This window comes from Microcebus murinus, chromosome 23 (assembly GCF_040939455.1).
Source record: "Microcebus murinus isolate Inina chromosome 23, M.murinus_Inina_mat1.0, whole genome shotgun sequence".
In the NCBI taxonomy this organism is placed as follows: Eukaryota; Metazoa; Chordata; class Mammalia; order Primates; family Cheirogaleidae; genus Microcebus; species Microcebus murinus.
In genome coordinates, this window is record NC_134126.1 from 2,581,210 (window position 1) to 2,606,899 (window position 25,690).

The window sequence follows — 25,690 nt, forward strand, 5'->3', positions numbered from 1 at the left end:
GAAAATCATCATCTGACATTGTGGGAGTCAAAATGTGTTATGGCATCAAAGTTATGAACTTCTTTCTTTCGAAGTGACTTAGCTAAAATATTGAAGCTTTAATGAGTGATACTGATAAGAATTAGCATGCACACTAGTCTGTCATGGGATGCTTGCTTGCTTTTCAGAGCATATGACATTAAAGTAAATGATCATTTTCTTGCGTTCTTCCCTAGCTTTAAGACTGGATTTGTAAAACTCTTGGTGATTTTATTGACTATATTATTATATAAACTATTAATAATAATTGTGTTATGCAAACAAAATTTTATATATATGTGATAATATTCTGAGTTCTTTACAAATATTAACTTATGTAACTTCTGTAACAATTTTGTGGAATAAGCACTTTGAATATTGTCTTACAAATGAGCACACTGATGCATAGAGAGATTGCTAGTTGCCCTAAGTCCCTCAGATCTTAGGCTGCGGAGCCAAACAGTCTGAATGTACTTTTAGCCACTGTGCTGGCTCCCTCTTATTAGATAGAAAACATACAAATAACTAAAGAATAAATATTTTATAAGATTTTGTTCCATTAAATATACATGTGGTTTGTTTAGCATTTGAAAGAACATTTTACTTGTATTGACTAAAATATCCTTTTATACCACTAGCACAAAAATCTATTTAATTCCATTTTTAAGAGGTATCATAGAGTCTGGACATAAGATTCATTTCCAAATATAGTAATTACTTTCTTATGATACATATGAGAAATTTCTTTTAAGAAAGAGTCACAGATATTGAACTAACTGCTATTTTAAAAGTTATGATTATCATCTGGTCCATCTGCAAAAATGAGTTTTGAATTAAACTGTCAATGTAATTAATTGTGGTTCATTTTCAGGTACAACAGTACTATATATATTTAAAATCTATTTAACAAATACATTCTTCAACAAATTACCTATACAAATAATAGACTATAACAAATAAATTTCTCAAAGGTGCAAATTAAATTTTTTTTTCCAGAATGAAGTTTCATCCAACCTTGAAAGATTGATTATTACAAGGAAATTTAGGGAAGGGTAGTAAAGTCATTAATTATGTGGGTGTAGGCAAAATAATTAAGAAGTCATATGGGAAAATTGATTAATTACTAAATGTTAGTATTAAATAATTATGACCTGTCAGTACATTGTGATATTCTGGGGGCACATATGTCTATGAATGAATGTTTTCCATTTATATATCTTCCCATTTTTCTTAGATCTGTGAACATAATACATTTAAGCATCTAAGAAAAGCTCCTTGAAAGTCTAATATCTTCCTCCTTTCTCTGTACACATAGGTGTGCACTCCAGACGATACCTTCTTATAAAAAGCCATTTAGGTATAAGGAAATAGAAACGTGATAAATTTTGGAAGCCCATGGTAATTTGGCTTACTTTAATTGTTTTGCTTACACATTGATAAACATTTCATACATAGATATTCTTTATTGAAGAAGCATTCATTAAGTACCACGCACTTAGGGGAAGCACATATATGAAAAAAGATGTGCGAGCTGACTCGCCTTTCCGGCACCCGCGGCGGAACACGGAGGTGGGGGCGGGGCCGCGCGGGATCTCGCGCCGCCTGCAGCCTCCTTCCCGCGCTGCCCCGCGCAGCCTGCGCCACGCACAGGCACTTCCTGGGTTGGATAACCAGAATTAATGGCACTCCGCATTTACAAATGGGCTCTGAAGCTCCCATAAGGATAATTTATAACTTAACAATTAATAATTTGGAGCTAGTTTCGTCTGCACATGTGAACCCGCATGGCGCAGGCAGCCCGCGGACACGCGCCCTCGAGCGAGCGCCCGTCGTTGCTCGCGCGGTCACCTGCCCGCACACGGGTCGCTGTGCTCTTAACTGCTTTATTCTGTTCTGTGAATCTGTGTCTACTCTTACGGCCCTGCCTCCAAGGCGAGAGTTCACTGCAAGTCCAGGTGAGTCTGCAGTGGAAACAAAAGTAGAAATAATTATTTGAAGAAAGGCCAGACACAATTTGAAGAAAGGCCAGACACAATCATTCATTGTGAGAGCATTAGGCTTCAATCGCTCGACTATCAGAACAGTTATAAGGATAAACTGAGAATAATGGAACACGAGAAGAGCAGTGCTCCAATGAGAGCATCAATTATTACTAAGCAATGTACTAGATTACTTATTGAAACAGAAAGGTTATTATTGATTTGGATAGAAGATAAAAATAAGCTTAACATTCCTGTTAGTCTAGCGTTGATACAACCTTAGGTGTTAACCTTTCATATTCTTTTTTTAAAATTCTCCTATTTCTTATCTTAACTTTTTATATGAGTTTTTTTATGCCCTGTTTCTCTGAATTAAAAGAATGAGCACAATAGTTTCAGTAACATTATTAGAAATCAGAGGTATTATTATGGCATCACACTGTATTATTATTACCACATATGAACCATTCTAGTAGTATTATTATTGTTGTTATTATTACCATATATACACTATTCATCAAGGATCCAGATTACATACAGATCCAACCTAAAAATGTTCTCAGGAACATATCTCGTCTGTAACCCAGGGAAAGCTTGTATTGTTTTAACTTGTTTCTTTATTTTTCAAATCTAAATCACTTGGTCAAATAAGTGTTCTTAAGTCTGTTCTTAAGTTTTGAATGTCAAGAATATTTTCCCATTCCTCTCCCTCCCTTTCTCCTTATCCCTCTCTATGGTTTGCTCAGGCATGTATTCCACTAAAAGAAATAAATACTGAGTACTGAATGCCTAGCTGAAAATGAAGTAGAGAAATTGGTAACAGATGTATACTGTCAAAACTGAGATTGAAATGGCATAAGTTTGACATGTTGATCCCTGGCATAATTATCCCTAAACTCCTATTAAAATATTACAAAAAAAAATTAGGAAATGGGAAAATATGCAACCATACGGGGAAAATAAGTCTAAAACTGATTTTCCAGTATTTGGAACTTGAGTCCACTATTATAGAGTTATAATTGTGGGGCCATAAATTAACATTATTGGCTAATACACACTTCAGCCTTATAAATTTATTGGTATGACCACCTACACAGTTTATAGGAGGTTTCCTCTAATCATATCTCATGGCTTTGAGCTATAAAGGCTTTAATAAAGAACATGGTAGTTAATTATACCTCCCTCCAAACTCACATTTTAAAAGTACTTAAAATTTTAAATGTCCATCTTGTTTCAAAGATAATTTTAAAAGAGATAAAAATACAAGGAGGAAATTAAAAAAGAGTAATGAAATAAATCTTAACCCCAAATTAAAATTTAAAAAAAGCATTAAGCAAAACCAAAACTTATATAAAAATTATATTGAATATATATATGTATATATATTCCAAACATATTTGGAATATGTTTTTTGCCTTTCCATCATTATTAAAATGTGCAAAATGTATAACACTTTGTTATAAAAATCCAGAATAAAAAAAACCCTGCATTTTTCAAGAAATATTCAAATATCTATTTTTCTAAGCTCTTCTAGGTTTCAAAAGTTACTTTTCAAACATTTTTAAAAAAAGTACACCACTAATATTAGCTTGTTACTTAAACTTTTCTCTTTATAACCTAAATAAATTAAATGATGCTAGAACAATGGAGTAAATGGTGTATGTTGTGTGATTGTGCTCTTCTCAGCTGTTAGTTTTATTTACTATCATTATCATAAGCCTCCTCTCCACAAAGCAATATCAAAATGGTTTTATTCTTTAGAAAGCCTATAAACAAATTCTCTCATATCATAATTAGGCCCTTCACATTGAATATTAAATTCTCTCTCAACAATAATAATAACAACACTATAAGAGGTAGGGTAAAATAGAATTTCAAAGCATGGACTCTAGGACAAATAGCATGGGTGTACATTGTAGCTCTTCTGTTTACTCTGGGCAAGTTAGCTTTCAATTTGTAAAGCAGGAATGATAATAATAGAATTTACTTCATATGGTTGCTGTGAAAGTACATGAATTAATGTCAAACACAAGAGTGGATGAAACAGGAAAATATTTTTAAATGCTATTGCTATTACTAGAATTTGAATGATATGAAATATTTTTTTCCTTTTGTTTCTTGCTATATTTTTAGCACTTAGATTAGAGAATAACACATAGTAGATGCTCAATACATTATGTAGAGTAAATGAACATTTACTAAACAATTTTAATTGCCAGGCACTGGGATAAGTATTTCATATTCATTACTTCATTTATCTTGCTAATAAACCTTTGAGCTTAATACATTTATATCTTCCTTTTCTGAACATGGAAATTAAGACATAGATTAAATTAATTGCTGAATATCACCTGGTTAGGAAGCTTATTAATTTCCTATTGCTTCTGTAACAATTACCACAAACTTAACAGCTTAGGTAACACATAATTATTGTCTTACAGTTTGGGGTGTCAGAAGTCTGAAATAAGTCTCATCAGGCTAAAATCAAAGTATTAAAGGTCTGCATTTCTCTCTGGAGTCTCTAGGGGAGAATGCATTTTCCCACCTTCTCCAGCTTTTATAGGTCCCCTGACTTCCTTAGCTAACGGCTTATCTCTTCCATCTATAATGACATCATCTATACAAAACAAAGACACCCAATAGGTGTAAACTCTGAGGTGAACCAAATATTTTTATTATAATAAAAGGACTTTCTTCTCCCCACCGCCAAGGGCAGAGCCTGTCTTGCCAGCCTGCAAGTCACAGGGCTTGGGTAGGAGTGTTGCCTGAGACCACCGGCATCCCAGCACAAGCTACAGCTTCTCTCATTTCTCACCTTCTGGGAGTTATCAGTCTACCAAACTTTAAGCTGTACTACAAGGGTATAGTACCTAACACAGCGTGGTATTGGCACAAGAACAGAGGCATAGACCTTTGAAACAGGACCGAGAACCCAGAGAGGAAACCATCTGCATATTGTCATCTAATCTTTGACAAAGCAGACAAAAATATACACTAGGGAAAAGAATCTCTTTTCAATAAATGGTGCTGGGAAAACTGTATAACTACATGCAGAAGATTGTACTGCCACCTCTCTCCTCTTACAAAAATCAATTCATCATAGGTAATAGACTTAAACCTAAGACATGAAACCTTAAGAATCCTAGAAGAAAATGTAGGGAAGATTCTTTCAGACATGGGCCTAGGCAAAGAATTTATGAAGAAGACCCCGAAAGCAATCACAGCAGCAACAAAAATAAATAAATGGGACCTGATCAAATTAAAAAGCTTCTGCACAGCCAAGGAAACTATCATTAAAGTGAATAGATAGCCTATAGAATGGGAGAAAATATTTGCTTTCTACACATCCAATAAAGGGCTGATAACAAGAATCAATCTAGAACTTAAAAAAATCAACAAGAAAAAATCAAACTACCCCATCGATAAATGGGCAAAGGACATGAACAGAAACTTTTCAAAAGATGACAGAATAATGGCCAGCAAACATACAAAAAAATGCTCACCATTTCTCATCATTAGGGAAATGAACATCCAAACCACATTGAGATATCTCCTTCCTCCAGTGAGATTGGCCTCTATCAAAAAAATCCAAAAGCAACAAATGCCGGCGAGGATGTGGAGAGACAGGAACACTTTCATGCTGCTGGTGGGACTGCAAATTAGTGCAACCCTGTGGAAAGTAATGCAAATGACAATTAGCTCAATTTAGCCATTCTATAATTTATATATGTTGTCATGGTATACACACAAAGCCTGGGTATTGGATTTGATTTACATGTGTATTTTGCCTTTTTAAGTATAATTTCACATACTTAAATATAGAAATATATTTTACGTAATTAAAAATGAAGTAGTTTAAGTGGATAAACACTAAAATTAAGAGGTTACTCTGTGGAGAGGATAGTTATCATGGGTGAGATATTGAGAGTACATGAGACTCATTCATGCTTTAGTTAAAATATTTCAATATAATTTACATACAAAATAGATTGTTCTTTTCAAATAATCCACATATAATCATGTTATGAAGGAACCAGCAAACTTTTATGGTAAATACGAGAAAGTAAATATTTTAGGCTTTGAGAGAAATGTTCTCTCTCTCCTAGCTGCCTCTCTCTGCCATTGTAGTGAGAAAGTATATATTGACAATATGTAAATGAATGAATTTGGTTGTGCTTCAATAAAACTTTATTTACAAAAACAGGTAATGGGCCAGATTTGGAGTTTAGGTTGTAATTGTTCTACCCCTGCTATAAGAGTCCTTCTATTACTGCGTAGATAGAAAAAATATTTATTTTAAATAATTTTACATGGAGAGTGAGCGTTATTTTAAGAAATACTGATAAACATGTTTCTAGAGAATTTTACATCATTTTTAGTTTTTGCAAACAGTTCTAAGGTGACTGAAAAATTATCATTTGATATAGTTGAGTTAGCATGTCACACAAAATACCCAAACTACTAAAATAATGTGATATTTTGCTGAATTATAATTGTGTGTTTGAACTAGAACATGAGCCAATATGTTAATATTGAAATGGTGTCTTGAATTCTTTAATTTTAAAAATGTGATTTATGATGCTGTAAAAAATTAATGGAACATTTCTTTATTCTATCTGGAAATGTGCTTTCTAATTCTCTCCTCTAATTTACTAAAACAACTCAGACTCCATATGTCTAGTGGCTGTACCAAAAGAAAGGAAAAAAAGTAAAGCTTAAATAAGTAATTGATTCAGAATGTTAAAATGATCAAAATGATCACTTACTTCAATTTAGAGAACACCTATTATATGCTGCTAACCTTGCATATACCATCTAATTTAATCTGCAGAATAAACCTCTGTGATATATAAGATTATCACCATTTTACAGACATGGAAAAGAAAGCTCAGAAAACTTAAATACTGACCATGATCAAGATGATGGTAAACAATAGAGGTAATATTCTTTTAGCATGGTGCTTTCTTGTAAGAAGTTATTCTTTTCACTGCACTTTGTACTTCTCCTTCAAGGATGAACCTGTATTCTCTAACTCATTTTGATCTGACTTTAAAAATTAGAAAAAGCAAATATAAGGAAAAATTAATATTATCTGAAGTCTGCATATCTATGGTAAACTGAAGAACTGTCATCTTTTGGTAATTATACTTATAAAGCAGGATTGTACATTTAAAAAAATGCATTTAGCTATATGACCTTAGGAAAATTTATTTAAATTTTCTGAACCTCCTTTGTCTTATTAATATATGTAAGAAAGTAAAGATAGCAATAATAACAAAAACAATGAAAACAAATCAGAGTTCTAAGACCAGTTTTGAAAATTAAATGAGAAGATATTAATATCTTAAGTTAAAACTCATTGTGTAAAGTGAAAATGATATAATCAAAATTAGCTTGAAATCCTTGACTCATCCATTATGTATGGTTTTATATACTCTGATGCACATAGTGATACACAGAATATGATGAGTTCACTATGATAATTAGCCTACAAACACTGACTTTCTTATTAAGAACTCTATTCTTCCCAAAATATTTTGATATGTGCATATTGTTGGGAGATAATTTTCCATGGTGCTTGAATTTCCATACATCTTGAATCAGATTCTGTTTTGGACTATCTTTTCAAGGGTATTAAATTCTATTAAAACCAGCCTAGAAATTTAGAGTTAGTTTATCCCTCCAGGCCAGATTTCAGAATTGTTTCTTGACCAGAATAACTAAATTTCCTTTGGGAGCATAGTTGGGCAGATTTCTAGCAGCCTCTATCTTTAATTGGGGATTACAAACCATAGGCTTCCTCAGATGTAACACAAACTTGCTGAGCTAGCACGTGGTTGTGAGCCTTAGGCTACTGAGTTGGGTAGGGGAGGCAAAAGGAACAGATGTGAACACGAAGCTAGTGCTACCTGCTGACTCATGAGTGAATAGAGTCCTTTGTCTCTGACAGAAGAGTCTTGTGTCTTTCATGATATTTTGGTAGAATAACTGGCTAACTTTGAAGTATAGAATGACATCATATCCTTCACAAGTTTTAATGTGTATGTGATGCAAATTTTGTTCAGAGCATATGCGTTTTAGGTTTTATTTTATTATCTATCATATGATTTCCAAAAATTTAATATTTATCTAATCTCAAACAATTGCCTCTGTCAAAAAAATAAGCTAGATCTTTTTGGCTGTTTATCTTGGTGTAGTTTATGATTTATAACTTGAACTTGGGCAAGTAGCTTGTTGCCTAAAAAGAAAAAAGATACATTTAGTAATTGACTTCTACAGAGTACAATAAGAAAGGGAAATTTGATGTTTTGCCAGAAGCAGTTTGAAAAAGAGCAATCTTTTGGAAACACTCTTTGGGTGAAACCTTTCAGGAAGAATTATAAGTCCTTTAGAATTTAATTTAATCTTTTCCCTTAACATGTATATGATCATAGTTAGACACCATATTGTATTCCAAAGCATAGTTTCTCAACAAATTTGATCAATTTTTTGTCTTCCATTTTGAAACAAATTAGTTTTCTCCTCCTCTTTCTTTTCTTCCTCCTTGTATGTCATTGCCAAAAATTATATTTATTTTCAAAAGATTAGTAATGATATAATTATCGAACATGATCAATTTAAAGCCAGTTGAATGGCCTGGAAAGCTCCTGTGTACGTCCCTGGTACGATGCTGCCTGCGAGTATTAAGGAATTGCTGCACCTAATGTTTTACTAAGTACATTTTTCTCACACTGGATTTTATCATAATAAATTCACAATAAAAATAGGTAGATACTTAGCATTTATTAGAAATTATTTAGTCCAAAGAATCAGAAAGCTTGTGTCTGAAATGTGGCTTCACCATTTACTCAGTGTGTAGCACTGAAAGGTAGTTTAGAACACCTGCTGGCACCGTCGGGGAGGTCTACAATTCGTCCCTTCCCTGTGAGGATGGTCCCTGCGAGTGGGGAGACGTGGTGGTCATGATAAAAGAGCCAATGAATGGAGAAAAACACTTTGTTGAAAAAACGTACAGTGAATTTCATGCTTTGTACAAAAAGCTTAAGAAATATATAAAACTTCCAGAAATCCCCTCTAAACATGTTAAGAAAAGTCCCAAAAGTCTTGGAACAATGTTCAGAAACATATTTACAGGCTGTCATTTTAGAAAATGAAGAACTTCCCAAACTGTTTCATAATTTTTCTAAACTATGGGACACTTACCTCTCCACCCAAATCAAAGTTGTGGATCTTTTGATGGGACAGAATCTGGAGGCAAGCCCATGTGGCTGTTACTCAGGGATTCATTTGTCTTGTTTGTAGCCAGCAAATTTCCAAATGTGGTTATCAAAGGAGTTCTCCATGGGACATTTTACCCTCATCTATAGCCCAGGTAGAAACTCTACATGGCTAAAAGACGCTGAAACAAATTTTGAATTCACAGTCAAGGAAATGGATACCTACCAAATTAACCTAAACTCTATGACATAAGGACCCTAGCTAGTGGTAAAATTCACAGCCCCAGTTTAATTCAGGGCAAGGACATTTCCATTAATGGTGCTTTTCAAAATAGAAAGTGAACAATGGCAGTGTCCTGCTAAGTGTTTAAGAAGAATGTAGTTGTCAACTAAGAAACCAATGAAAAGGAAGCAGCAGTAGATTCCTGGGACCACTGGGTGCAGCAAAACAAAGTAACTCTTTGCTTTAGTTGCACCATTTGCTAAGTGAAAATCATATCCTGAATCATACAGAGACTGATCAACTTTGGTAGCTTTTTTCTTCACCTATTATGACACAATAATCTTTTCACCATGAGATTTTTCTCAGTGAATGCTCATCCTAAAGTGCTGGCACTAGAAGAGTGTCACAGAAACACACTGTCTTAAATGTGAGGAAGGAACTAAACTGGAAATTAAATTGTACTGACAATACTATGGTATTTCAAAAATCATGGCATTTTAATTTACATTACAATGAAGTTGAATCATACCAAGGGATTAGCTTCTAACGTCAGTACCTAAAATAAAATGAGCTATTAGGATAGTTTTTGAAAGCCCTTTACTAAACTGCCGTATTGGAAATCTGTGCATCCACCACAGCCAGTTTGTCCTCTAGTGTTGGAAGAAAAGAGCGTTTATTTTTTTGAAGATAAAATGAAGTTGTCAGTGTTTTTTAGGGGCCATTTTGTTATAAAGCATGTACCTTTTGAGCTTGAGGATCACACTTAGAACTGAAATATACTTACCCCAGGAGAGGCAGATGTGAACTGACAATGAGTGAAACAGTCATAAAGTTTACTTGACTCACAAGATTTTATTTTTCATTAAAGTAAACCTTGAAGTTTTGGAATAGTTTTTCTTATAACAGTTGATCATTCTTTTTCTATGTTTGTATTATTTAATTAGAATTATCAGATAAATGCAGACGGTACAGTTTAATTTGAATTTCAGAAAAACAAATATTGCATGGACATACTTATAATAAAAAACTTCTGGTTATCAGAAAGGCACATTTACTGAAGGTCCTATAGTTTTATTTACTAATTTGTAAACCCTAATGATTATGATAAACTGAAAGTTACTGAAAAAAGCAAGTAAATGTATAGTAAAAACGCCCTTTAAAAATTTCTTCAGCATTACATGCTAATTTATAACAATTTAGAATTCTAATGAAATTTAGAGATATGTAATTCAACTGTTTTGGTGTTTATTAAATAGTTCCCTCTAAATGATTATTGTCCAGATGACTATTCCATAGAAATAGAAATAGAAAGTTGCATTTAGGTGTGCTTCTACTTTATTCCAAAAATATATTTAAAGCTTTTTATACAAATATAAACATAGAGCAAGATTCCAACAATCAAATGCAGATCTTATAGTAGCAAGAGAATAGCCTCTTATTAAATACTAGTTTCTTTTATGGCATTTCTAGCATGTGATGTTAATCTCTGTATTTTTATCTATATTCTTATTTCCTGGTTTATCACCTCTAGTTGTTCCTCATCCAGCATACTTTTATTCTACTTCTCATTGTAATCACTCTCTTTTTGACACATTCTAATTTATTATGGCTTTCTGTTCTCATTTAGTCAGCTCATAAATTTATTAAATTACAGCACTGTGTTCTAAAAATTGTACATATGTAAAGACTACTTAAGATAGTGTTTCAGTTTTTGAACAAATTTACTATATGACTGAATTGATTCACATTGTTTTTAAAGTTAGCTAAAAGCCTTAGCTCCTCTATGCATATATTACTTATAAGTTTCTGTTTGCTTCCATACTTCATTGGTTGATTTAGGTTTTGTAAAATGCAGCAATTAGCAATTGTCTCTGTAAGAATACCTAATATTCTGGCAATCAAAGTCATTCATTTTGTCAACAGTTAAATTTGTTTCTTTTATCTCTTAGCTTTTCCTCTTTTTCAAATTTCTCTAGTCATTGATTTAAAAAAATACTGTAGAAGATTACTGTGTTAGGAAGAATAGTGACCCTCAAAGATATCTACATACTAATCCCCAGAACCTGTAAATATGTTACCTTACTTGGCAAATAGGATTTTGTTGATGTGATTAAATCAAGAGCCTTAATTTGGAAGATTATCTTGGATTATATAGCAGGGCCTGACCTAATTACATGGGTCTTTGAAACAGAAGAAACTTTCCTAGCTATTATAGAATCAGAAGATGTGAGTATGCAAGAATAATCATAAAGATGCACCAATGCTGATTTTGGATATGGACCAAGGGAGCCGCAAGCCAAGGAATGGAGGCGCCTCTAGAAGCAGGAAAAGGCAAGGGTTCAGACTCTGCCCTGGAACCTCCAGAACAGATACCTTGATTGGTTTTATTGCATTTCAAAGCTTCTGAGGTCACCCGCAATCCTTGGCTGTGGCTCTGCCCTCCATCTTCAGTGCACATCACTTCACCATCTGATTTTATCTTTAAGGACTTGTGATCTCTCTCTCTCTTTCAAGATTCTTAAATTATTCATAACTACAATGTTCCTTTTGCTATTTAAGGTAACATTTTCACTGGCTCCAGGAATAAGACATGAGCATTCTGTGGAAGCATTGTTCTTCCTACCATATAAAGCCATCACTCATTTTCAGTTTAATAAATTTTAATTAAATCATAAGTCTGTCAAAATTATCAACTGAAGGAATACTATATATTACTTTTTTTAAACAGCTTTTATTAATTATTGTTTGGTGCAGGTTTATTTGTACCTAGTGTGTAAACTACAACCAACTGAAAAGAATGCTATGTGTATGTCAGCTCTACATTATTTCAAAAAGACTAGAAAAGCAAATTGTAAAACTAGAGTTTGATGTCACATCAAGAAAAATATATAATTTAAGAATGAATTATTCTTGAAGTGGCTCTACCTACCTGCCTTTAACAAGCCATCATCAGGGTTCCAGGAAAGCAAGCACCAAGCAGCAGATTCAGATTTTAGATGCAGTTGGTGTTAATCTGTGGACCTTCTCACTTTTCTCTTGCTTGGCTGGCAGGAAAGTATTATATTCTTGATGATTTGATGTTAAAGATGTGTTAGAGATGGAGAAAATAAAAATTTAGTTATTTTCATATTTGCCTAGGTGACAGGAGAACAGTCTTAATGTAGTCAACTGCTAGGTTCTCTGGTACATCAATTTAAAATTTATTTGTTTTTCTCTATACAAACAAACTTCTGTTCTCAAAAAAAAATCTGTTCTCCCACTCAACCTAATGGAGGGCCTTTTTGAATTCAACACCAAAAAATTATCATTCTAATTACAAACACCTTCAATACAGATCTCAAATGCTATAAATCATGAAGTACATTTGCATGATACATACATAAATTTTGGATGGGAATAAATAATTTTAGCCAAGTATAATTATCTTACTTGGCAATAGGTTTGCATATGTAAGAAAAGTGTTAGCATTTATTAACTTTTTCTATGATCAGGTAATCAATTAATTTACACTTCCATATGTGCAAAGGCAAGAATATATAATAAGAATATATATATAATAAGAATACAAATATTATTTTCATTTTGACTTACATATTAAGTATTACAATATCAGTGCATTATTGCATAAAATGAAAGTATAAGGTAATATTTAAAAAACAAGCAGTAAAACAACTAAAGGAATGGAAATGTTCTAGGTAGGTTTTTTTTTTTCTCTGTAGATACAATATAGATGTGCTTTAGCTACTGTACTGAAATACAGAATGTTAAGGCCTGCTTGGGGTCATATAAATTTATAAGGCTTGAGGTATACACCCATTCCCTGGAGAAGTTGGCCACTTCTTGAGAAAATGGGAATTGCAAGCTCTGAGCTATGTGCCTGGGGAGGTTTATCCTGGACTTCCTGGACGGCCTGGGATTGTTGATCCTGGGCTGTCCAGAGATGTTTACCCTAGGCTCATGCCCGGAACTGATCTGTGCGACCAGTCACTACAGACCCCGGTTCCTGGCCAGATCCGGAACCTCCCATGACCAGAGATTACGCCTTTTTGGCGCCAAAGCCTTCCTTTGTTCAAACCACTATATAAACAGCACTGAAAAGCGGGGGGTGGGGGGGGTGTTGCCATTTTTCCTATTCGACCTCCTGGTGCGCCCTGACACCCTGCCTGACACCCAGCCGGTCTCTTTCCCCGCCGCCTACCTGCCTGACACCCAGCCGTCGCCTTCCCCGCCGCCTACCTGCCTGACACCCAGCCGGTCTCTTTCCCCGCCGCCTACCTGCCTGACACCCAGCCGGTCTCTTTCCCCGCCGCCTACCTGCCTGACACCCAGCCGTCGCCTTCCCCGCCGCCTACCTGCCTGACACCCAGCCGGTCTCTTTCCCCGCCGCCTACCTGCCTGACACCCAGCCGGTCTCTTTCCCCGCCGCCTACCTGCTGACACCCAGCCGTCGCCTTCCCCGCCGCCTACCTGCCTGACACCCAGCCGGTCTCTTTCCCCGCCGCCTACCTGCCTGACACCCAGCCGGTCTCTTTCCCCGCCGCCTACCTGCCTGACACCCAGCCGGTCTCTTTCCCCGCCGCCTACCTGCCTGACACCCAGCGGTCGCCTTCCCCGCCGCCTACCTGCCTGACACCCAGCCGTCGCCTTCCCCGCCGCCTACCTGCCTGACACCCAGCCGGTCTCTTTCCCCGCCGCCTACCTGCCTGACACCCAGCCGGTCTCTTTCCCCGCCGCCTACCTGCCTGACACCCAGCGGTCGCCTTCCCCGCCGCCTACCTGCCTGACACCCAGCCGTCGCCTTCCCCGCCGCCTACCTGCCTGACACCCAGCCGTCGCCTTCCCCGCCGCCTACCTGCCTGACACCCAGCCGTCGCCTTCCCCGCCGCCTACCTGCCTGACACCCAGCCGTCGCCTTCCCCGCCGCCTACCTGCCTGACACCCAGCCGGTCTCTTTCCCCGCCGCCTACCTGCTGACACCCAGCCGGTCTCTTTCCCCGCCGCCTACCTGCCTGACACCCAGCCGTCGCCTTCCCCGCCGCCTACCTGCTGACACCCAGCGGTCGCCTTCCCCGCTGCCTGAGAGACGGCCCGGCCCGCGAGGGTTCCTTCCCTCCGGGATTGGGGTTACCGGTGATAATAAGCCTTGGGTGCTGATAATGGGGTCCTAGTGCTATTTTTACTCTTTTGTGTTCTTCCCCTGCGGTACTTTTCTCTTATTATCTCTTTTTCTCTTCCACCTTAATAAATGTGAGCAAAACGGGTGTGGCTTGTGGTGGTGTGTCCTGCGGATCGAGCTAAAATTAGAAAAAAGTCTGTGCACAGCGATTGCTAAAGTTAATTATCGGCTACTGTTTAGCAAATTGTAACCGAAGTGACTAAAGACTTGTTATTAATATTTTTATCTAAAACAGAAACTTCCCTTTCTTGCAGTGTTTTAAATTCTTTGCTGTCAAATATCAGCCCTTTGACAGTACTAAGAACACAGTAAAAATAATAGAAAAACAATGTGTTGAGGTTATCTTCCTTGCCCTGATACCTTCAAGTAAAGAAAGTTAACAGCTGAGCACAGCAGTGTTCAAAGAATTCATGCAGTGAGCAGCTGCCTTCTTTGGGAAAACATGTGTTTAAAAATACTTTCTACTCCAGGTAATTTTGCTTTTGCAGTCTAATAAGTTTCAGCTGCTCTCAAGGACACATCTCAAGAAATCAAGATGTTTCAATAGAAACTGCTTTAAATAGTTTAATGGCCAAAATAGTGTTTGGCTGTGTCTACATAAATTTAGTAGATCAATAACTTTGATTATACATTCAATTCTGTCAAATAAACATTAAAAGTAATGTCTAGGTCCAGGATTAAAGTTGTATTTGATTGACCAATCATATTGATACATTTGCATGAATATATCAAAATTTTTGATTTTCCTACTTCTAAATTTTGAATTAGAATCATATTAAGACTCCAGGTTTGGAAGTCATTATTTTAAAGGTGTGGGTTTAAAGCTGACTATTCTAAGTAGGATATAGAGAACACTTATTTTTATAATCACTTCTTGTCCTTGGTGCTGTTTTTTGTTGTATACTTAACACTTGAGTAAATAAAATGCTCACAAATAAAAAATAAAAGAGTTTGAGGCAAAAGTAATTTTAGGTATATAGATGGTGACTCTTAGTATTTTTATCTTTGAGAAAATAATATATTTTAAAGTAAAATTTTATAACGGGTCAAAATAGAATTTACCTTTATACAATTTTATGCCATTTATAAAATTATAATGTACTTATACTATCATGGCCAAGAATTTTTTATTTGCTTCAAAAGAGAAAAAACAGTTAACCCTATTGCTCACAGATATCAAATAGGTTAATGTTTGCAAGCATATGTATAATTGGTCCATATGTTCACATTTAAATCATCCATTTGTCATTCAGGGTTTGGATTTTTATTTATTTCTTCTTTATGTACCAGACTCTTCACAGTTAATGCAATAGTTAATTTTAACAGCTCTAAGTTATAGCTATAATGCTACAATTAATTCAACCAATATAATAAAGGTGAAATCAATGATAGTTAATTTAGTGGAAATAAACAGTATGAATAGTTGAGCATATAGTTCACATTTGTTGTTAATTTTTGGCATTATATAATCAGATCCTAAAATTTATATTATTATTTTTGCTCCTGAATTTTGAGAACATAATTTCAAAAGGCAAAGCAATCTAAATTACAAAACCCTTTGATTCCCTTGTCCATATTTGTCAATTATAGCTGAATTGAGTTTAAAGACATTGAGAGATTCCACTGGAAATACATATGTCAGTATTTGTTCATCTTCTTTCCAGTTAACGGAATAAGTTGGGGACCTAACAAATTATGAAACAGTTTCACCAAACATTACACTAGTCAATTTTCACATTTCAATTGTACAATGATATAGTGAATATTTGAGCACCTACTATTCTATACTGTTAAGATAAACACACTTAATCCAAACCACACTTCAAATTATTCTCTCTGGATTTGAGTAGCTCATTCGTTTATCCCACACACATTTGCTGAATATTCACTGCATAAACAGAGGTAATAAAAGCATAAAATTGAACACATCAAGCTCATTCCTCCAAAAAGTTTATAATGATTTACAGGATTTAGACATAAACACGTCACTATTACCACAAATGATGATTAATGTGAATAATTCAACTGTTTATTTATAATACTCCAAAGAGGCAGAATGTACTATCATTAAAATCAACCAGTAAGGCATCATAGAAGAGGTGATAACTCAAACTGATTTTGAAATATGGGGGAAGTTTTCATAAACTATAATGAAACACTATTGGGGGAGAAAAATATTAGAAGACAAAAGAAAAATGTTTTTCTTTTTGGACTGGGAAAGCAGTTAGAATCAAGTTTAGATATTAAAGTAGAAGTAAAATTAATTTTTATTTTTTGTAACATCTATGTAAAACATGTATGAAATGAACAAGCCTGAGGCTCAAAGAAAGAACAATGATAAAATCGAGATATTTAGAATAATGTAGTATTACAAAAGCTAAGGAAAATACTAAGTAGCAAAGAAGTGGCCAACCCCATTCTTATGTAGAAAGAACTTTTGAAGACGTGGTGATCCTTTGAAATAGTTGGCTTTAATTCCAGTATATTGAGATGAGTGTCATGAAAAATTTTAAACATGTATATATTCAATACCATAAATCAAAGAAAGGAATAGAAAGAGATAGAAATTACCTGTGAAAGACTAAGTAGAATAAAAATAATAGAAAAAGAAGATGCCTTGTGTGATGCTTTGTGCTTACAGTTATAGCTATACCATTAGGTAGAAGTAGCAAGGAAGAATATAAACTGTAGCAAGGTAGATACATATGATAGGATTAAGATTAGGCTGGCATTTTGGTTTTGGAGGGAATTTAATCTCAATTTAACAACTGGAATCCCTTCTCTAATAGGCAGTGTTCAATAATTTCAGTTATTCTATGATTTTTCCTGGCATGACTACATGTAGAACTTAGTACATCCTCTGAACCGACACCATAAGCCAACCCACACATGCCAGCTCCTCCAACTATGCAAAATCAAATGGAGATGTTAAAGCTACTCTGTGTTTTGGCTTCCATGCATAGATTATAAAAATAAATAGAAGGCTCTAGTTATCATTCAAGTCCCTAATTATTGATTACCACATATGTCAAATAATAAAAAGTATGAATTCAATTACATGTGTGTTCAAAATCACCTGTCTACTCAAATTCAGAACTTCAGTTTTCTTATTGGCAAAAGGAGAGTAATAATATCACCCTTTGGGGTTATCATAGTAATTGCAGTTGATGTATTAAAGTGACACATAATTAATCATATTTTAATAAATAACAGTGATTAAAATATTATTGCAACTCTAAAAAATCTTAACAATATTGTACATTTTCTCCATTTCTAAAATATCCTGTCATGAGTTATTGTTACTATGATACTCTTCCATTTGGCAACATAAATCATTAAGAACATGTTTAAAATAACCTGACATTTAAAAAGGATATGATGCAACTGTCTACAATGTAAATAATAACTTCTTTTCTTTAATCATATTTAATGGAAATTTTATTTTATTTTTTATTTTTTTAATTTTTTGAGACAGAGTCTCACTTTGTTGCCCAGGCTAGAGTGAATGCCATGGCGTCAGCCTAGCTCATAGCAACCTCAAACTCCTGGGCTCAAGCGATCCTCCTGCCTCAGCCTCCCGAGTAGCTGGGACTACAGGCATGTGCCACCATGCCTGGCTAATTTTTTTCTATATATTAGTTGGCCAATTAATTTATTTCTATTTATAGTAGAGATGGGGTCTCGCTCTTGTTCAGGCTGGTTTCGAACTCCTGACCTTGAGCAATCCGCCCGCCTCGGCCTCCCAGAGAGCTAGTATTACAGGCATGAGCCACCACGCCCGGCCTTAATGGAAATTTTAATTTTCCCATGTTGGAGTTTCTTAAATCAGGGTTCAGTTCATATATTTAAAGTATTGAGAGTCAATTTGTACCAATTACACATCAAATTTTTTTTCTAGCAGAAACATTTTAATGTCACCCACTTTGACTTGAAATGCCATAGTAAAATAATCTCCTTGAAAAAGGATGTCTTCCTCTAGCCTTAAATTAAACATAATCTAACACATGTTCACTTAGCCCATCAAAAGCAAATTCAAGCTCATACATTTATCTATACATTTTCTACTGGATTACTCTTTACGTCTCTAAATTTAATGGTATAAAACTGACTTATGTATATGATTCAGTTATAAAAATTTAATTTTGGAAAATTAATCATTCATTTATAAAATCAGAAGTTCAACTTGATATTAATTTTTCATTATTATTATCTTAATTTATTCCTCAAATCAATCTGGTCTTTCTACATTATAATAAAAATGTTATTAGGCTCTTAACATTAAAAGCTATTTAAAATTTAACCTCCTGATTTTATACAAGCAAAACAAGTTTTCACATCTTTATAGCAATGGTCTGGTACGTTGGGATGACATGAACCTCCTTCATTCTATTGAAATTTCCGGGGACAGAAGACTGTGTGGTAAGAAGAGGAACAGTTTGAAGGGAAATATGCTGCTTCCCTTGATGAATAGCTTGGCCTAAAGACAGCAGAGTCAGCAGTTCTACTCACTGATTTAGAAATACAAGCCATTTAAATAGTACTAAAAACCAGTGAACTAGAAACTGCTATAGTTATACTATTTATATAATTAAATTATTTAATAGGATATTGGAAATGACCATTTCAGTAAAATAGCATGTAATATCATTGGAACAGAAAGCATATTTTTGAATGCATGTGAGGTGTTGAATGTTCCCTCTACTGTGACAGTGTGTTTTTTTTAAGAACACCACAGAAAAAAGATGTTTGAACCAAAGTTCATGGGAAGATATATTAATATTTAGAATACGCTTCCTAGTTTTAGTAAGTGGCAGCAATCTAACCTCATTTGCAGATGCTCACTAAAATTTTAAGAAGGGAATTATATTCTTTTCTTCAGAATGAGGTGAATGAGATTGTTGCTTCATTATTTAATTTTTTGTTTTCTTATTTTGGACATATGCTATTCTTTTATAGCTTATTTCATAAAAGTATCATTTAATTGCTGTGGCATTTTGCAGCTCCAAATTATCTATGTTCTAAAATTAGTTTTACTATAATCATCATCTAGAAATAAAATTGTTTTGAGAGAGGCCTAATATAAAATATGGAAGAGACTGAATCCATAAGTAAGGGGAAAAAAAGTTTCAGGGTTATTGTGGGTTAATTTAATAGTGTAGTTTGATTCCAATATTCTATTGTCCTTAGAAACTTATGGAATTTTGTGTGTCTTCCCTCAAGTTCTCATAATTTCTGCCTTTAAATTATAGGTGAAATAGCACTTGCAATACAGTATTATTTTATAATACAGAATATAGCGTCTAGATACTAGATCCGGATTAAGGATATGGACTCAAGTCTGAGGGTCCAAGTATAAATCCAAAAACCAAAAATCACTGTTTAAAGTTTGTAAAATTTATAAACTCTTTTTACTTCAGTTTTCTCATCTTTAAACAAAGATGATAATATTAGATTGTTACAAGCATGAAATACTTTTACTCATCTATAGCTGTAAAAATAGTGCTGTCATTCTTCAAGGAATTACTTGTCATAATCAGTTAACTCAGATTCATGTGCTTACATTTTACTGTTTGTTGCAACCTGTAGCTTATGTTGGACTGTGCTCAGATTTGACCTATTTAAATTCATTGCATGAATGACTTCTTAAATTAACTGTTATTATATTTTATTTTCTATAAATCTTTAAAGACTGATACTAGAGAATAATCATTAATATTATTTTTTAAGAAAATTAAATGATGGTGGTAAACCACTTAATATTCTTTTTTAGTAGCTTATTCAGATTTAAGAAGATGCATTTTCAATAGAACATGGATAAATAATAAACAGTATATTCATAAAGTAATATCTTGCAATTAAAATTAATGGCCTAGAGCTATATGTATCAACAGAATAGATTTCAGAAACAGAATAGTGGGTGAGTATCTCACAACAACAACAACAAAAAAGTTTTTAATAGGTACCAATATTTCCATTCAAACTAAGGGATAGAACTTCATGAGATCCACTCAGAAAGTTTGGGGACAAAATAAATGCAGCTTTGGTTCATAGCTTGCTGACATAGTCTTGTAACAGGGCATGACAACACTGAATTTGGAAAATAATATACTCCCAGATTCTGGTAAGGGTAATGCATTTTTTAAAAAAAATTATTTATTTCAACAGATTTATGGGTTCAAATGTTTTTTTGTTATATGGATGAATTATACAGTGGTGAAGTCTGGGGAATGCAGTTTTAGATTCTGTTGAGGCACAGAATTGCCCCCATTGTGAAAGGGACCTGTTACTTGCTATTATTGATTCTTGCTTAACTGAGTTTCTTAAAAATATCAAAATCTTCTGTAGATGGAAGTATTGGAGGTATTTCCAAATCCAGACTGAGGAAGAATGAGGAATGAGACAGAGGCAGGTTTAAAAACCGAGCAACATTGTCAAAACAAAACCATTTTTGAGCTCTGGAAACTGATCAAAAGAAATCAACAGCTCCATCTTAGTTTTCCTGTAAACTTTGTGTCAATAGCTTTTTAGTTCTCTTTATTGACTCTGCTTCTTTGAACAGATCACGGAATATCAATATTTTGAGAGTTTCATGTTTCCCTCTCATATTTTCAGAATTGTCAATCATTTGTCATCCAATCTCATAGTTTTTAACTATGTGCATCAATGATTCCTGCATAGATATTTTAAACTCCATCTTTTTTTAGGTCCAGGCCCTGATCTCCAATTGCTATTGGACATCTCAACCTGAATATATAAAAAGGGCTTTCTAACAGAAAAATAGCACAACCATTATTATCAGCTACATATACAACTCATTCTCTGTCTTGTATGTCATGTTAAGTTTAGTGACTTAATCTGCTATGTAGTGATGCAAGCTTGGGGTCATGTTAGAATCTTCCATCTCTCTCACTTAATGTAAACAATCAATCAACAACTCCATCCCCAGCTCTTAATACTTTCTGCCTTGCCAAAGTCCAGGCACTCATTTTATCTTGCCTGAATAACTGTGATTGTTTCTTATTCCTTTCTGTTTCCTACAATATTTCCTGCATTAATTAATTAAAACATTTTAGTTTTAGATGATCAATAAAGTCTTTTGATATTATATTTTATACTTTGTACATTAAGCCTAAATCTATTGATTACACATCATACATTTATTTTTTAATTGACTGATAACACTTTGTATATTTATCATTCATAATATGATGTTTGGATTATATATTCATTGTAGAATAGTTAAATCTAGCAAATTAACAAATGCATCACCTTCACATAGTTCTCATAGAAGTACAGAGTAGAATGGTGGCTACCAGTGGCTAGGTGATTAGAAGGACTGGGAACATAGGGAGATGATGGTCAAAGGATACATAATTACAGTTAGATAGGAGAAGTACATTCAGGAGATCTATTGTACAGCAAGGCAATTATAGTTAATAAAGAGATATTGTATTCTTGAGCAATGAAAAGAAAGTGGATGTTAAATGCTTTTACTTATTTAATTTTTATGTGTTCATTTTGGCACCTTGAAGACACAAGACATGTCTTAGTCTTTTCTGGTGCTATAAAATCTAACACAGTACATGTCTTATAAGAGATAAGACACATGGGGTAGCCACTTCTGGCTATAGTAATATATATTTACATTTTTCAAATATTTAATTTTAATTCAAACTATGATAAAATGCATTGACTTTTATCTATGTTTCAAGTTGCTACATTGCTTTTATTTAAATGGACCAAATGAGGCATTATCAGAGTAGAACATAATGAATCTTATTAAAATGTACTGAATAAATTAGGCTGCTCTTAGCTATAAGGGAGAAAAAAGACAATTTGGATTGGATTAAACTAGACAAAATTTATTGTTCAGAAAAAATAAAAGATGTTCAAAGGTGGAGGGGGAGTACAGGTGAGTCTAGCTTATGTATTTATATTATTAATGGATTATTCCACAGGCTGGGAGTAAGTAGCTGCAGCAGTTTCTGATGCCCCATCACTGGTTTGACCCCTGACGGTACTTTTCTAAGGAAGTAAGGAAAAGGTTTTGATAAAGCCTTTAGCTAATATTCTCTCATATTTCTTTGGTTTCTTTGGTTACCTGCTCATTCTTAAACCTATCATTGTTAAAAGGAAAAGAATTACCATGTTTGGCTTATAGAAGTCATAATCTAACTCCTGGAACGTGTGATGGGCTCACATTTCCCTGGATCATGTGAGAATGTCGGATTTCTTTTAGCAAGGAAGAAGTGGGAAATAGATGTGAGGAAAAACAACCAATGCCATTCATTTTATATATATGAATTAATTGGGCACTGAGAATTTACACAGTCAGGGCTACAGGACTTATATTGGATCCACCTTCCTTTTTGTCTATGTGGTGGGAAATACACTGCTAATAAGCTATAACAGAGTCATTACATGTTTGTTATATTAAATTCTTTCTTTGTGTTTTTCTCTAAATTCAGTCCTATGTTTTCCCCACTTTCCCATAATGTGCTACTATTTTTTTAAAAAATATTTCTGCTTCCTTTAAAATAATGGGATCATTTGATTTGGAAAGCTATATGGAATATGAGAAAAAATGAAAAAAACACATACTTCCATGTTCATTGTCACATTTAATTTCATGATTCACCTTTTCTAGACAGTGAACTCTTCTTTTTCATGGTTGGTTTTTCAAGTGTCTTTTCAAGTTAAACAGTTATTTAGAGTTGCCTCCATTAATACGTATATAGATGAAGTTTAGAAACCAAGAGTTTAAAGACATCGTGAAGTTCTGAATGAAAACATTTTGAAATGAATGTATTTGGTTCCTGTTTTTGTGCTTGATCATGGGATACAGCTTTACTTTCTTCCATAACATAAATTCATAAGAGAAAATTATTGTACACAGCAATGAAATGATGTAGTTATAATTTGAGAAAGGCTGATGTTTTAATTAATTTTTTACACAGGGCACTACAATTTGTATCCAAAAAATGAATCTTTATGGACATAGTATCCAATTTCATTTCCATATAAATAAATAAAAAATAAATAAAATAAAATAAAATAAATAAAATATAAAATAAAATAAAATATTATTATTATTTATTTATTTTTTTTACAGTGGGAACTGGAATCAGTGTTTCTGGAGACATCTGAAAGGCTCTGGGAGCCTCGTGTTCAGTCTGGGCAGGGTCTGTTCTGCCTGCGGCTGGCCTGGGGGCCAGATGACCCTGGAAGCTTCTTTCCAGGCTCAGAATTCTGTGCAGTTAAAGATGTGGATTTGGAGACTGTTTAACACAGAATGCCCCAAACTGTGTCCCTGTCCCCCCGTGTTCCAAATTCCTCCCCCGTCCTAGCAGAGTTATCTCTTCTGTTAGCAAATAGGTGGAAAATACCATTTTAAATAAAATTATGTTTATTACTATAAAGTATCTGATAGTCATAATTGCTATTTTAAAATTATTTAAAGATTGATTATAACAATGTTAGTAGGGAAGAAATTTAGTGGATGATGTAGATTATTTTGCTTTCCTAGGAAATTTTATATTTAAATGAACTGTATTTCTATATAATGCAATTTCAGCATATTTTGTGCCCTATAAAATAAATGAAACCTAAATTATTATATTTTTCAGAATCAGTACTTATAAAATTATATCTAGGGAATTTCATTGTACATACCAAGCAAAATGTAATATTAGTAATACTGTATCTTACCAACAGTTTATTTTCTTGGATTGGAGATAAGCATGTTTTCATAAAAACGTTAAGGAGATATTTACAATAAAAAATAACAGGACATGTGAAAACCATCACTGTCTTCTGCACTGCTAAATTTCATTCTCTTAACTATTAGTAATTCTTATAATTCAAGTAGCAAGACACTAGAGTGATCATAATAGAATTTAAGACACCCATTTCTGACATTGTATCTACAACCAGCTCTCTAGAAAGATGGTTGTTTACTATAAAAACTCCAATTTCAGAACAACTCCCTCACCAATTTGGAAATGCTACTCCATCTGAAAAATAACAATAGTGGAATAAGAAAGACTTCTGTGTAATTCTAGCAGCAAAAGAGGAAATTCCTCTAATGCAAGATTGAGTAATCCTGTGGAGGAAGGAGAAGCAGAAGGACGCACCAAAGATATCACCAGGGCACAAAAAACTGTTATGTGAAAGTCACAAAGTCATTTAATTTGGAAATACACACACATACACACACACACACATTCAGGCTTTGAGCTTGAGTTTTCATGGATCAAAGAATCTCAGGCTGGAGTGTTTTAGGCAGTTCCATAAAATCAAATTATAATTTTTAATTTAGCAACAAAATGTCACCATGGACAACAATTATCCAGGGCCAGATTCAGGTTAACACTGGTGGCTCCAGGATGGAATGCAATTTGCCTCCTGCATAAACTTACAATATGCAAAAAGCACTCAAATCACCAACACAGTGCCAAGAAGGTGGTCCTTGTGTCAGTCATGGTACAATCACTTATACCAGGAATTGGAACATACAAAAATTAAAAGGAAGTATTCACTAGAAAAAGGAGGCTGAATGAGTCAAAGGATTATGTTAAGGTATATCAAAAAGATAAATAGAGAAAGTAACTATTACTGTCTTTGGAACTGAATAAGGGAGAAATTAAATGTTTAAAAGATGCCCCTTCCATCTCTCCCCATAATTCTCCATGCTGAGATTCCAACCTTGTCAAGGTCATTGCTACAGCAGGGAAACATGGACTCTCGATGACAAAGAAACTTGCCAGAGGTTTGGGCCAAAACTGGTCTGAGCAGTATAATGCTGGGTGGTAGAGGAATTTGCTGGAAAGTGTGGCAACCTGGAGCTGAGTCACAGAAATGGTTCATGGGGCAGTGGAGAAACTCGCCCACCGGTGCTGTTAAGTCATTGCTGATTCACAAGCAGAGTGTGCCAGGTGGCTGCGAGACTCCCGGAAGGCAGGCTGGAGTTGATCCGTGAGAATGGTTCATTAGGTGACGAAAAACTTACTAAATAGTGCAGGTGGGCTGGAGCTAATCTAAAGGAATGGCCCTCTGAATAGGCCAAGAAATCCCCTGG

General features: G+C 34.5%; 1 long non-coding RNA gene across 1 annotated transcript in view; it reads left to right on the forward strand.

Annotated features, from left to right (window-relative positions):
- Nucleotides 1-1,673: 1,673 nt before the first annotated feature.
- The window catches only part of LOC142863863 (uncharacterized), a 39,034-nt gene continuing 15,017 nt past the window's right edge, over nt 1,674-25,690 (forward strand). Inside the window, exon 1 of the long non-coding RNA XR_012914504.1 lies at nt 1,674-1,973. This is a non-coding gene — a long non-coding RNA (uncharacterized LOC142863863). The remainder of the gene's footprint in view (nt 1,974-25,690) is intronic.